At 41.1% G+C, this 13547-nt stretch overlaps 1 long non-coding RNA gene across 2 annotated transcripts in view; it reads right to left on the bottom strand.

Annotated features, from left to right (window-relative positions):
* The window catches only part of LOC148188940 (uncharacterized), a 29019-nt gene extending 20327 nt beyond the window's left edge, over nucleotides 1-8692 (bottom strand). The window contains exons 1-4 of one of the 2 annotated variants that reach the window (XR_015777136.1): nucleotides 8603-8692; nucleotides 5362-5474; nucleotides 3546-3711; nucleotides 3036-3380 (exon numbers count right to left, since the gene is read on the bottom strand). This is a non-coding gene — a long non-coding RNA (uncharacterized LOC148188940). Of the gene's footprint in view, nucleotides 1-3035; nucleotides 3381-3545; nucleotides 3712-5361; nucleotides 5475-8602 lie in introns of those variants that run through there. The other variant, XR_015777135.1, reaches the window with a different exon arrangement.
* Nucleotides 8693-13547: the final 4855 nt, after the last annotated feature.

Raw genomic sequence — 13547 nt, 5'->3', positions numbered from 1 at the left:
GCTCTGCTTCAAATCAAAACAGACCTTCTCCCTCTTCTGCGGCTTTTTGGCAGGATAGACACCACTCTGGCACATTACTGCCTCTCAGATTTAAGACTGAATTGCAGCTGTAAACGACAATTCAGTTTATATGTCAAACAGTTCAAACTGACTTGGCAGATAGCCAATTATGGGGTGGCGCCTGGGTGGTTAATCAGACTTCAGGGGTGGCCCATGCCAACCCAGGCCACTCCCTGGACACAAACCCTGCTCCAATACAAGTGAAAGTTGTTGAGTCAAATTATTACTTGAGATAAAGTAACACTTGCTTTTAAAAATATTTAAGTAGTTGACATACTGATGCACAAATATACCTCTCCACAATGTTATTAATCTCTGTATGTCACAATTCAATAAAAAAGATTTGGAATAATAATACTTAAGTAAAGGCACTTCAAAAAAATCTCTAAAACATTGTTGTATATGGTCACAATACATTTACAAAACCTAATTAGGCTGATATGACGTTTGTGTGCAGTGAACGGAGCAAACATTTAAAATTATACAAATCATTCTTCATATTAAAAAGCTAAAACATTGACATTAGTTATGGCCATGGGTGATCTGGTGGGGAATCTTTATTTCTATCTGCTGCTGTAGCCATTAGTAGTTAATTTTAACTTTTAATTTTTTTTAAAGATTATTTTTTGGGCTTTCTGACTTTATTGTATAGGACAGTTGTAGCCTGAAAGGGGGAGTGAGAGGGGGTGACATGCAGCAAAGGGCTGAGGCTGGAATCGAGTCTGCACCTCTGTAGATGGGGCGCCTGCTCTACCAACTGAGCTACTGAGCGTCCTATTAATTTTAACTTATCTAAAAAATGTTTATCTTCGCTCTTTTATTGTAAGTCTCTATCCTTTCATATGTTTTACATTTTTACTCTGTTGTATGAAATTTGCTGGACAAATGAAGCTGCCTTGCCTACTAACACCACATAACCAAATACAACTAGCTGCCTGTGACTTCTTCTCTCTACCGATGAGATGACCAATCTGAGCGGCATAAGGTAGAGAAATGGGAATACCATTTTGACAAACAAACCACAAACAGAACAAAATGATCACAATTTATGGAATTTTGAAATTTAGAACAGAAAAAAAAATGGTTTGCTGACTTCAAAGTGTCGAGAGCCAAGTGAAGTCAAGTGTAAACAACATTTGTCTTTCAAATGTAGTGAAATCAAAGTCATACGTTTCCTAAAACAAGATGCAAGTAAAGTTTAGAATCTCAAAAACTGTAAGTGCAATTTGTTATTGTCCACCCCTGCTTCTCAATCACACATCAGGTTGTATTTTCTGGTAACCACTAGAGGCCGTAGTTTGCTTTAAAGTACAATTTGTCAAAATAAAAAACACACGCCCAAGGACAAGGTTATGAGAGGGATGCTCGGAAAGGAATGAAGGAATTCAGATTGCATGTTCGGAGAAATCCAGCTCACTCTGTCCTCCGCTGGGTGAAGAATGACGATGTTAATGGTGCTCTTGTGGGATGATGGATGTGTGAAGAGTTGTGCTCCTCCAGGGCCCGCGAGGTGTGCTTCCTCACTTTCCAAATCCTCCCCAGCCCTTTGATATCATGTCTTCTCTGCGAGTGTGTTCGACCCTGGCAAGAGCAGCAACACTTATCCTCCCCTCTGGACAGAGTGGGAATACTTGTATTTGTCAAAATGGTGGAAACATGGAAGCCAGAGAGAGAGAGAGTGATTCCCACAGATCTGAGGTGAAGAAACACTCCTGCAGAAACCAGAGTGGATTGAACTGTAGGAGCATGTGTATATTCGTGTGTCAATAAAGATACCACTGATGGAAAACAGTGGGTGTCTTGGGAAATGTGATTGATTGTAAAAGTGTCTGAAGCAGGAGGGAGTTCTTTGGGCTTTGGGAGGAATTAAAAGAGACTCATGTCCTCCAAAAACAGCTAACAGGAAATACCGCAAACGCATAAAGTTGTGTGAGGAGCTGAGAAGCTTCATCTATAATTTTCTCTGCCTTGTCCACTTTTGATTTAAAGTTCTTGGATATGCAGGGGAGCAAGTACCTTCTTTTTTTCATCCGAATATAGAGCTAAACCTTACACCTGACCTTTGACTTATTCCCCATAAATAAAGACAGATAGCCATGGCAAAGCAGATATAACAGCTCATATTTTCTTCACAATTATCAAAGGGGGCTTCAGAGTGCACCAGGGGAACGGAGGGGGGGTATAATTCACTTCGAAAGCGCCGCATGTAGACCATCTCATATCACAAAACCGCTTTGATCTCCCATGGTAAAAGACTTGAGGTTTTTCCCTTTGCTTGAAAAAACAAACAGTGGCATTCTTTCCAATCGAGTCTACTGTATGTGCAGACGCATATTTGTTTTCCCTTTTTCCTGTCTTTTTCCCCCCGAATCCCAATCAATTCCTGATGGAATTACTACATTATTCCATGGAAACTGCCTAACATGAGCAGGTGTTTCAGACTCTCGAGCTGATTGCCAGACAGAGCAGGCCGGGGTGCAGCTGACTGTTAGTGCTAATGTGAAGTGACAGGGCCTCTGAAGCCGGGGAAAGAATAGAGGATCATTCTGCTTTCCAGAGCTGCTCTAAGAGTTATCAGGTTAACCGCAGGTTAAACACAAATCAGACAAAACACTTAGATCCAACATTAATTGTTTTTCTACTTGACAAGTTCAAATACAATTTATTAAATAATATCATTGCTATATAATACTAAAAGAAATTATAGCGTAAAAATTACACTGACAGCCCCAACTGTATATCATTTTGTTCATTTTACACAGATATAACACTTTATGCAGGGCTAAATCATAAGGAGGTGAACATTCTTGGAGGCTGCAATAATAAAGCAAGATATATTAGTGATATTTCATCTTTGGGTGTACTGTGCTGAAGACAGTATAATTTGTCAAAATAATACTTTTTATAGGGCATAAATTAATGATGGATGCTGCCTCTCCTTCATGTATAATGTAGCCTCTGCGGTGCACATTTATCTGCTTTATGAGAAGAACAAAATATTCACAAATCACATGTCAACCAAGAGGTATTTTTCACTTTGTATTCTTTCTTGTTATTCATTTTTCGGTTTGACTTTCCTTTGTGTGGCGATGTCAGAGACGTGAGAGTATCAACTTTGATTTAACATCTGCCCCGGCGCAGCAGGTGTTTTGAAAGCGGAGAGACACTCCATAAATCCAATGAAGAACATGTTCACAGGCAAACAAAATGTCATCAATCCGACCATCTACCAGGTTTTCGATCGAAAACAGAAACCGGCAGGAATCTCGCCCACATCTGTTTCTTGTGACGCCAACGGACAAAAGTCATGAAATCACTCACTGGAGAGGCGGGGAGGGATGGAGTGAGAGAAAGAAACAAGAGTCAAGGTGGTTTCAATTAGAGAGCTATAGATAACCCTTCATTTATCTGAGGCCTGGCCTCTAAGAACAAACGTTAAATTCACACCATTGGCTAATAGAGTCTTCCTTAATGAAAGCAGATACCTCTATCAGTCCTGGATATCATCAGCTGCTGGCTGTTTTTAGCCAAGTATCCAGCCATGCTGACAGGATGAAGGGTAAACACTGGGGAGGGCGCACGCAAGGCCCGAACCTGTACTCCCTGGGCTGAACCTCTGACAGAGAATAACTGAACCACTGCCACGGCAGCCTGGACGAGGAACAGAGAGAGGACCACATCTGTTAGGCTCATGACTGGGCCGATCCATGCCGAGTCTGTGCCCCGACGCATGAGCTGAGACTAAAAGCAAAAGTCAGAGCCACCTTCAGACTTCTTCCACACCTCGCCCCCTCATCCCAGCCCATCCAGTTCAAATAATCCAGCATTCATTCCCCCCCAAAACATGATATCCCCAAATAAGACCATGCTGTTTTTAAATCTTAGTGACTGGTTACCCTGTCCCCACAATAGCACCTAATATTGCACCAAGGAGCAGTCTGCTAAAAGACGACAGCACCACAGGTTTAACTTTTTGTCAGTGTTTTAATATTCCGAGGCGGAGGACGTATGAGTGAAACCTTATGGGCCAGGTGCATCCGCAGAGCAGCGTCAGAGTCTCTGATTGAGACACAGAGAGAGGAGGCAGACAATAGACGGGCTTTGTGAGGACAATGAAAAATCCATGTGTCCACGTGGGCATTTCCAGACCCCAGGGTCAGAGATGTAAAGTTTCATAATACAGTGATCACTCGGCGAAACCTAAACAAGCCTGTGATTTTAAGATCGCTGCTCTCCACTTCTCTGGAAAATGGCTTATGTCTGGACCTCTGGAATGTGTTTATAGACGGCAGTCCACCTGTCAAAACCATCGCCAGATATATGAACTACTGTCACCAGTCACTTCAAAGGTTATGCTCATATCTTCCGAAGAAGTTGCCTCTGTGTGTGTTCTGTCTACATCAACCTCATGCTGGATTCAACAAAAGGAAACATACTTATCACCACCAAGCCTATTTACTCAGATTTCCATTCCAACATATTCATCCAAGTCACCCATTATCAATACATCCCTTTATTGCCTCCTGACCGTTCATTAATCCCCTCCACCAATCTTGATTGTCAACTACACTTTACCAACTGTAACCAAGTGGGAACTACGCATAGTTCATACAGCCCATTATTCTGCCAGCAGTAAGAAAAATGTCCCATTGTGCAACATCCCGTTCTCCCCAAAAGAAATACCCATTGCTCCGATAATACTCATTTTCCAAATGACAGGTGCCTTTTTTTTTTTTAAATAACACATAGGTAGGGGAAATAAAAAATATGTTTTCTTCTTTGTCCAGCCTATTCCTCCTTAAAAATATTGAGCTCAGATTAACATCAATGACATTATGTACATTTTGTCATACTTCTTTAAATCACCTCCTGAGATGCAACCTTCCTCCTGTCTCAACCCAATCCTAAGTAAAATCTTAAAATGCTCTTTTTCATCTCACCAAATGTATCTATATTTGTCTGAAATAAAATTCAAAAGAAAATTTGAACAAGTTGCAACTCTATATTTTATCTGTTGTCAGAGTTAAGAAACATCTAAGAAGCCTATGAGCACAGCAAAAGAACTCCTGCTTATTTAAACTTGATCCACCTGTAATCTAATTTCATTGGTCAAAACTGACACTGACGCCCTGAGTTGGCAATCAAGACGGATGAAGAGTGACTCATTTATGAGGTTGGGAAGTGACACATTTTACAGGCCGTTACCTACATCACTCAAATCACAAAAATAAATCATTCCAGCATAAGAAAAGGTTAAAACTAAGAAAATTAGGCTATGTTAGTAATTAATAAATTACTTACTCATGTGCATACGGAGAAATCACAGCAGCGCCCAAAGAAATTGCATGGCATCAATGGGGTACGGCAGGCCTGTTGAGCTTTGGATTCAACACGCTGAAGCGTTGTGCACAACACTGTAAAGAGAGCAATAAAACGTTAAGACCGACAGTTGTTAGCCTTTGCAAAACCAAAAACACAGGAACACAACACAAGGTTAATGAATTAATCAAACTGTGTGTCTTCCGCTTACTGTACTAAGTAAATACAGTATTATTACCAAGTATTGCATCCTAAGCCAAGAGGCACTGGAGCTGTGGAGGAGTGAGGGTGGAAATGAATGACAAATTATCAAGAATGCATTGCTAAACTTTGATCCTGGTAATGTGCCCCAAAGATGGCATTTTTCTGTAGGCCGACGCAGAGGTTTTGAAACCGGTTCCCTCGTCAGAAAGTCTTTGGAATTTTGAATTATGCCAGAAAATAAAATCTGAAGCAACCAAATATTTATGATACATGTTTAGTTCAGCAAGAGAATCTTCACAAATTAGCGGCATCTTTAGCATTTTTGAGGACTAATTGCAATCAAGTAAAAAGCTATTGTTAGGCTATAAACCAACTACACTACAGTCACACGACTTCGCCACCACAACGAGGCTGTAAAGCCGGGTTTGGTGTCATGATGTTCAATAGTCTTATTCAGCTACTTAGGCCTTTTTTGAGAGACATTTCTTCAGCTTGTGTTAACCACGGACCTTATTTCAAACGTCGAACAAAAACCCAGTAAAAAAAATCTTTGAGATAGAGAAACCAGAAGTGCTGAGATGCTAATTTATTTCTGGGTTTTCGGACTGAATGCTGCTGCACTCTATATGATTGGATTTCTTTTTGTAACAGGTGGAATTGCTCCTGCTGGTCATTTGAAAGACTGCAGGTTTAAGGCACTTCCATATTGACTTCACATTTCAGACCCAGAGGCTACATCCACTTGTTTATATAGTCTGTTTTCTCAGTCAGGAAAAATAAACAGTCACCAGCTAGAAATAAGAAACTTGCTTTGTGCAGTTTATGTACTTAACCTGTGTCGGACTCAGCGTTTCGAAAATTGCTACGAATTTGAGTGGTAAACCACTGTAAACACTGTCAACTGTAGGCTTGACAGTCATTGCCACAGTTACTAAGGGGGCAAAGCTCAACTATTGGTTAGTTACATACTGGACACTGGTAGGGAAACAAGTTATGCATAATAAATATCTAAAATGTAATAAATACACGAAAATGATAATCAATCAGATACTTCATCAACCTAATTGTCCCGTTTTCTCTCAGTGTCTTCAGCTCTCTGACGGCGTTTTATAAGGAACACATCACTCTGAGGCACAAAGGTCTATTTCTGTCCCTCTCTTTATATACAAAGCTGCCTGCAAGTCCTCTATGAAATGCAGCTGTTGCCTTTACTAGAGCTGAGAGACTGTGATAATTAATAACCTCACTTGTGCCTCACACGCAATAGCCAATAAGAGCATGTTTAAAGTCAAAATACACACAACGCCATGACAAAAAGTTCCATATTTCATCCATGAAGTTGTTGTTTTGGTCTGTGGTGGCCAGCAGAGACTTAAAGCTAATCTGGTGTGGCTGGCAGTGAGCTGATGTTGTGTACTCTGTGATATTGATTTGTTCTAACTTTTTGGAAACATCAAATGAAGTCGATGAAATCAGAGGATGATTTAAGCGAGATGTTGTCAGGCTTTCAGAACATGAAAAGGGTGGAGAGACCACTTGTGGACTTGAGTGTGCTTTTCAAGTTTGGTAAAGCAACTATGCTCGCATACACGCAAGCATGCAAAAAGCAGAAAACTTGTGTAAAACACATGTACCTCATCTCTATGCCTTAAATTAGAGTGTGACTCGCTGTTCAAAGGGAACGGCTGCTGTCTATTCCCGCTGACAGATTTCAACCTGCACCCCCTGGAACCACAGAGGGCAGTCAGAGTGAAGGTTTGATTCCAACTCGGGGTTGTAAAATAGACTAAAAATGTGAACAAGAGTCTTTAACCAAAGAGAAGAGGCCAAGAGAGCAGCACTGTTTAAACCACGCATTCACTACTTTAAAGTCTTAAATATTTGCCCGGTAGAATCACACATCAGGTCACAGTTTAATATTTTGACATAGGCCTGTTGGGAAATACACTTACCTCGTGTTTGTATGGTTAGCTTAGCTTAGCATAAAGACTAGAAACAGTTTGCCTGGCTCTGTCTAAAGGCCAAGACACATCGAACTGACATCAAAGAACTAGTGGCACAGGCTGGCGCGTCACATCGCCTGTGTCTTCCAAAAAGTTGCACTTGAATACCCCACAACGACTACAGCCATCTTGTGCTTTATAACTGCATGATAGAGAATAACTCCATAGTCTGTTTTTGTCATTCAAAAAGGGAAACCAGAAGACTGAAGAGGGATTCATGATGTTGTTTAGCCAATTAGCATATTAACAGAATAACCCAAAGATGAAATAAAAAAGCATATTTACTGTGCACCAGAAAATACTACAACAAACAATTACAAACCATTTATGCTAAAGAGCTCAATGGCCAAAAACAGAATATTACCTCATGGAGTAAGTTTGCTTCGATCGTGCGCCCATTTGATTTTGACACTTGTTTGTTTTCCTTACTCCCATTTCTGTTGTTATGCACTGAGCTGATCTGCTAGTCAGAGTGATTTCATTTTAGAACAGGTAACGCTAGCACCAATGCCAGCTCTGAAGCAGATTCAACATGCTGAATTGGCTGAAAACCAGCCGACAGGGGCCGACAAGGGCTCACGAGTGCCAACGGCAGGGAACACAGTGCAAAAGCAAGGGGGGCAGGTGCTCACCAACGGCCCAACATGGATGATAGTTGACTCCTCCTCCCGGATGACCGAGCTTCTCACACTATCTCTAAGGGAGAGCACAGCCACCCTACGGAGGAAACTCATTTCGGCCGCTTGTACCCACACATCTTGTTCTTTCAGTCACTACCCAAAGCTCATGACCATAGGTGAGGGTAGGAACGAAGATCGACCGGTAAATCGAGAGCTTTGCCTTTCGGCTCAGCTCCATCTTCACCATGAGATGTCTTTATAAATCTTTTTTAAAAGTCTCTGCCAAGGTCTTGGAGAGCGGGTAGCAGATCTTGATCTAACTGCAGACAACAAAAGAGACAGCTGGTGCATTCAAAGACTTATTTGAAAAAAAAAACAACAAAAAAACAAACTTACAGTCCCAATATCAGGCAGTCACAGAAAAACAGGTAACAGATCTCCAAACCAAAAATGAAGACAAAGGACAAAGGAACTGGCAGGTATAAGTAGGGAAACATTGATTGGGGGAGTGAGAACAGGTGAGTTGGACCAGTGAGGGACAGGTGAAACTAATCAGGGCAGGGTTGAACAATCACTAAGGAAAACACACAAAGACAGGAAGTAAAACCAGTCATGACACGTTTGAAGTGACCCTACAAAATAAAACAGAACATGCACAAAACATGAATTATTAAATGAAACAAGGAAAAACAAAGAGAAAACCCAGGATCATGACAATCTCACCAGCTCATTTCTTTTTTTAAATCATTTGTTTTGTGTATTTTGTTATTTTTGTGTATTATTTTTCAGTAAAGCATGGCTTGGTACAAAACTCCATGAACAATCCAACCCTGTTGAACTCTCGACCAAAGCAACAGTGCACCATAAAGACCCTGTTCAAAGCAAAATGGAAAATCAGAACAACCGGCAGGTAAACCAAAGAGCCTTTGTTCCGCCACGGTGTGTCTGATAACTACTTTTATCTTTGCCCACATTTTTCCCCTCCTAATCCCCCGCACGTTGACTCAAACAAGGAAATGAAAACTCTTATTTGATTCCATAAATCCATTTGGCACATAAACAAGGCCTCCTCTCAGTGTGTGATCCCAAAGAGACGCAGAGCCTCATCAAATTACCACAGCTATTCATATCTGCCGACTCTCTACTGGAAAGATTTAGGTAGAAACCAATCCCATCTTTCCTCAACAATCCTCATTCTCTCTTAATTGTTCACTGGTTAACAACTGGATTAAATAGCATCAGACATATAGCCAGCAGGAATGATATTAGACTTTCTTAATGAAGGCTAACACTAATGAAAAAAACTTCTCTTTCACAGTCATTAAACTTTAGTTTCAAACATGTTTTTTTTTCATTTCTTCACACATTAATGTCTAATTCCCATCACTGTTGTTTCCCAGTTGTGCTGTATGAAACTTGTTTACACCAGAGGAAGGCACAAAGTTTATTTGTAGATTACAGCCCCCTTTTTGCTGAGAAAACAGAAGCAGAAGAAAGACTTGCTTAATGCCAGTGTAATGGCATTTTTCCAATTGTCTGCAACAAAACATTTGCAAGATGCCCCAAACAGATCAATATTTTTAAAAATGTACTTAAAACAAACGCCATCAAATTTGTGTTCCGTTTGTTCGACTTGAAGAAAATTTCCATTTTGGCCTTCACAAGCTGGCGACGCCTAGTTGCTGCTCCCCAGAGTAGAAACACAATCAACCAATGTTGTCCAAAGGTAATCAATGAAATTACTGCGCATGTCATTTCTCATAACAAGTAAGAAAAGAGACAAGTAGCCACGAATCAAGCATTGTCTTTGCAATAGCAACATGCAAACATCATCTCAGCTCAGCTTTGCTTGCTGACTCAGAAATTAATAACCCAGTGTGTTACAAGAAAAAATACTTTTCTGCCAAATATGGGGTCAAACCGGCATGAATGAAAATGCAGGAAATTGGTGCATTTTGGGAGTGCTTATCATTTTTAATAATAGACCACAGGAACGGAGCAGCAAGAAGGTTCTGGAAGACTCCTTTCCTTTGGGAGTTGCACAAAGCTGCTGAGTTTGAGGACAGAGAGTGCATCCTGATGTCCTGCAGCGCAGAACTTTCCTCCTGCTCAGAAAATATATTACCTTACTTCAAGCAACGAGCAGCTTCGCACTGCATAACTGCCTTGCAGACTGACAGTGAGTGGAAAGTCATATCTGGTTCAAATAGCTTTATAATATACTGTCACGACGCCTGATGTTAAAAATTGTGTGTAATCAGTGCTTTGGCATTGCTGCAACTGGCCAAAAGCAAAGCACGAAGATGTACAGTTTTTTTTAATCACATGAAAGTTAACAAACTGAATACAAGATGGCATTTGTGTTTGTTTGGCTGCAAACACCTAGATTGATTAAACCTTTGTATGAGAGTCGAACAACAGGTGTCTTTGTGCATATGAGGCTGCAGCGGGCAGAGAGCGGCCGGCGCTTAGGGTTTCACTCTTTGAAACTGATATGGGTGAGCTGCTTTTCTCAGACCTAACCCCAAATCTGCCGTTGATGGACAGACCACCCAACTCTCAGCTCTTGTAGGCACACAGTGGGGCCGCTCGCAGCAAAGGCAGCCCCCTGTCATTCTCCTTTGGGAAGGAAATGGATCAGCCGACTGTTTGTCAAGTACACTGTCAGGGTCTCCTTCGCAATCAAACGGCCAGATTTCCTAAACAACGGCATTACGCTAATGGATACCTCTGGAATACATGCGGTGCTTTACAAATCCAAACCTTTACATCCGTCTTAAGACAGCTTAAAATGTGACAGCAGCAGCACTAACAGAAAAAAAGTTCTTTTCCTTGCTCTTTGTTGAAGCACAGAGAGGCATCCTTTAGGAAAAATAGGATAGTGTGATCAGTAAAAGTAGAATCTTGGAAGATAAATGTCATTTTTATGGTGATCTGTCGCCTCTGCCTCTCCAGTGTAGTCTCTGTTTCACTTTATTGTGGGAGTTTATAGGAGGTTTCTGCCCTGTATTCTGATCAGAATAAAGATTCCCCCAGGATGTTGAAGTGCCAGAGCTGAGGATGCCAGAGCCATTGGTCAGAGGCGGAGGGCCGGGGGTTAGCCTCGCTGGGCTGCTCAACTGACAGTGCTTCGTCGCCAAAAGTGGACTCAGACTAAGACAAAAGACTCACACCCATCCTCTTCTCTCCAGAAGGATCCCTTCCCTAAAGTGAGCAGTCATAAGGCGAACAAAGCCACCAAGTACCCTCGGTTTCGGTCTGTGTTCTGCTTATTCCTAAATTATCTTTTGTATATTTACCAGAAATGTCAGTTTTGATATTTGCTTTTGATGATTTGATGATTTTGCTTTTGATAGGCAGACATCCATTAACTGGCCACTAACAGGTTCGTTTTTATGTCAACAAACCAGAGCTTGTGATTGTTGCAATTGTGGAATTAGTGACTCGGTTGCTTACAAGACAATTTGGGCAACTTTTATTTTATTTTTGTCAAATCTGAATTTGAAAGTGAAAGTGTGTTTTTCTGATGAGTCAACAAGGTAATTAAGCCTCGTCAGTCTTCTGTGACCAAAAGAACATTGAATTCAAAAGGTGTAAAGCTGTAGTTCTTTGTTTAATACGGAAAATGGGTGTGAGAACATTACTTTTTTTAACATTTGTGAGTTTCTGTTGTGTATTCATTAGTTTGAAAAGCTGTAAGTGCCACACATTCATACTGTCATATACTGTATACCCCAGTGAAATTTCTGAAAGGTATGAAGGTATGAAATATTACATACCACCCAAGCCTATTAGCCATAATCACCAAATGAGTGGCTCTGCTAGCTAGCTAGCTCCTATCAGACCCAAGTGGTGCATAGTGCAAAACTGACCAATAGACCCACATATGTAACTGGTCAAAAATATTCTCTGCAGTTCACTGATTAATGGTTAACAGAAGACATTCATAATATTTACAGCAGATGGTAACACTGGAGGAAAACATATTAGGATGAAGGTGGGAATGTAGTTCTGGTGTCCCCCCTCTTCATTCCCATCAATAACAAGAGGAAAGACTTGAGAACAGCCAAATGTTGAGTCAAATCCTGAGCCAAAAACAAGCTGCTCTACCTCTTGTCCTGGCACATCATACTATCTTCTTGGACACAAACCCTCCATCTATCTTTCCCCCAGATCTTTTTTTCTGTCAGAAGACATGTTGCTACATACGTACTGCACTGTGCGCCCAGTTTGCGAAAGGATACAAGTTGTGTTTGGCTGGTGAAGGGGGCAACCCTGTGTAAGTCCAAATCCTAAACATATGTTCCCCCCCTCACTGGATGAGATCTTAGATACTGATAATTACTTTCATGGCTTTTTTGGCTTTCAGGGGTGAGCTCTTATGAGGGAACCCCTCCCCAATTAAACTGGGGCCCCATGTGTCTCTCCAATCAATAAAATGGGAACCGGATCGAATAGCTCGGCCAACAAACAACGCGATGTAAGCCACACAAATTAAAACCTACCCTTGAGAGGGAAAAACACAATAGCTGGCCTCTACTTTTTATCAAAATAAGTATAATCCATATGCTTATAAAAGCGTAACGTGTTCCGAATATTTCAAGAGTTCAGCCTCAACTTTCAGACAGAAATCTCTGCTCTGAAATAAATCAGTCCATTGCCACATAAATCATACAGCATATTAAACAATGTGGGCTGAGAAGAAATTAAGCCCATGATTAATTTTTCTGTGGACATTTTTGTCAAAACGCTTACTTCATCCTACACTTTTTTCATTACTGAAACACATCTGGCTGACAGGTGCCCCGTCTGTTAAACGTTGAGTAATTTCATTCCAGCAAAGAGGAGCAAATGGAGAGGAGTGGAGGATAAGGTACTCTATCTTCTATCTGCGATGACATCAGGGCTCTGAGAGCTTGTTAGAGATGGAGAGTTAGAGCGGCGTTGCTCGGTTTCTACAGACAGTAATCCAGCCCGCCGCTGTCAGTGCCCTTTCAAAGCACTGATTACTCCATTTCCAAGGGCCTAATCTCTGTAAACAATCTCTGTTTTCATTATCTTTTAAACTGATTAGCCCTATGAATATAACTTTCCAGCGCTGGACTCAGACAGAAAAAAGCCCTGCCATATTGATGCCAGCTGTAGCTGCATGACCTTACAAGAGAAATAAAGCTGCGATACAAACACAGATAGAGGAGTGGACTGTGGAGGAACATATGTGACTAAGACGTGCTTGAGAAGTATGACAGGCATTGGATAAAAAAAGATTTCCTGGGGGAAAATCCTTAACCTGCTTGTGGTTTTGCACAATTTGCAGCTGGATATTGTCGTCAAAACCTGG

The sequence above is a fragment of the Plectropomus leopardus genome, chromosome 8 (genome assembly GCF_026936395.1).
Source record: "Plectropomus leopardus strain MGB_pleo_1.0 chromosome 8, ASM2693639v1, whole genome shotgun sequence".
NCBI classification, from domain to species: Eukaryota; Metazoa; Chordata; class Actinopteri; order Perciformes; family Serranidae; genus Plectropomus; species Plectropomus leopardus.
This window is presented reverse-complemented; position numbering and strand designations above follow the sequence as displayed.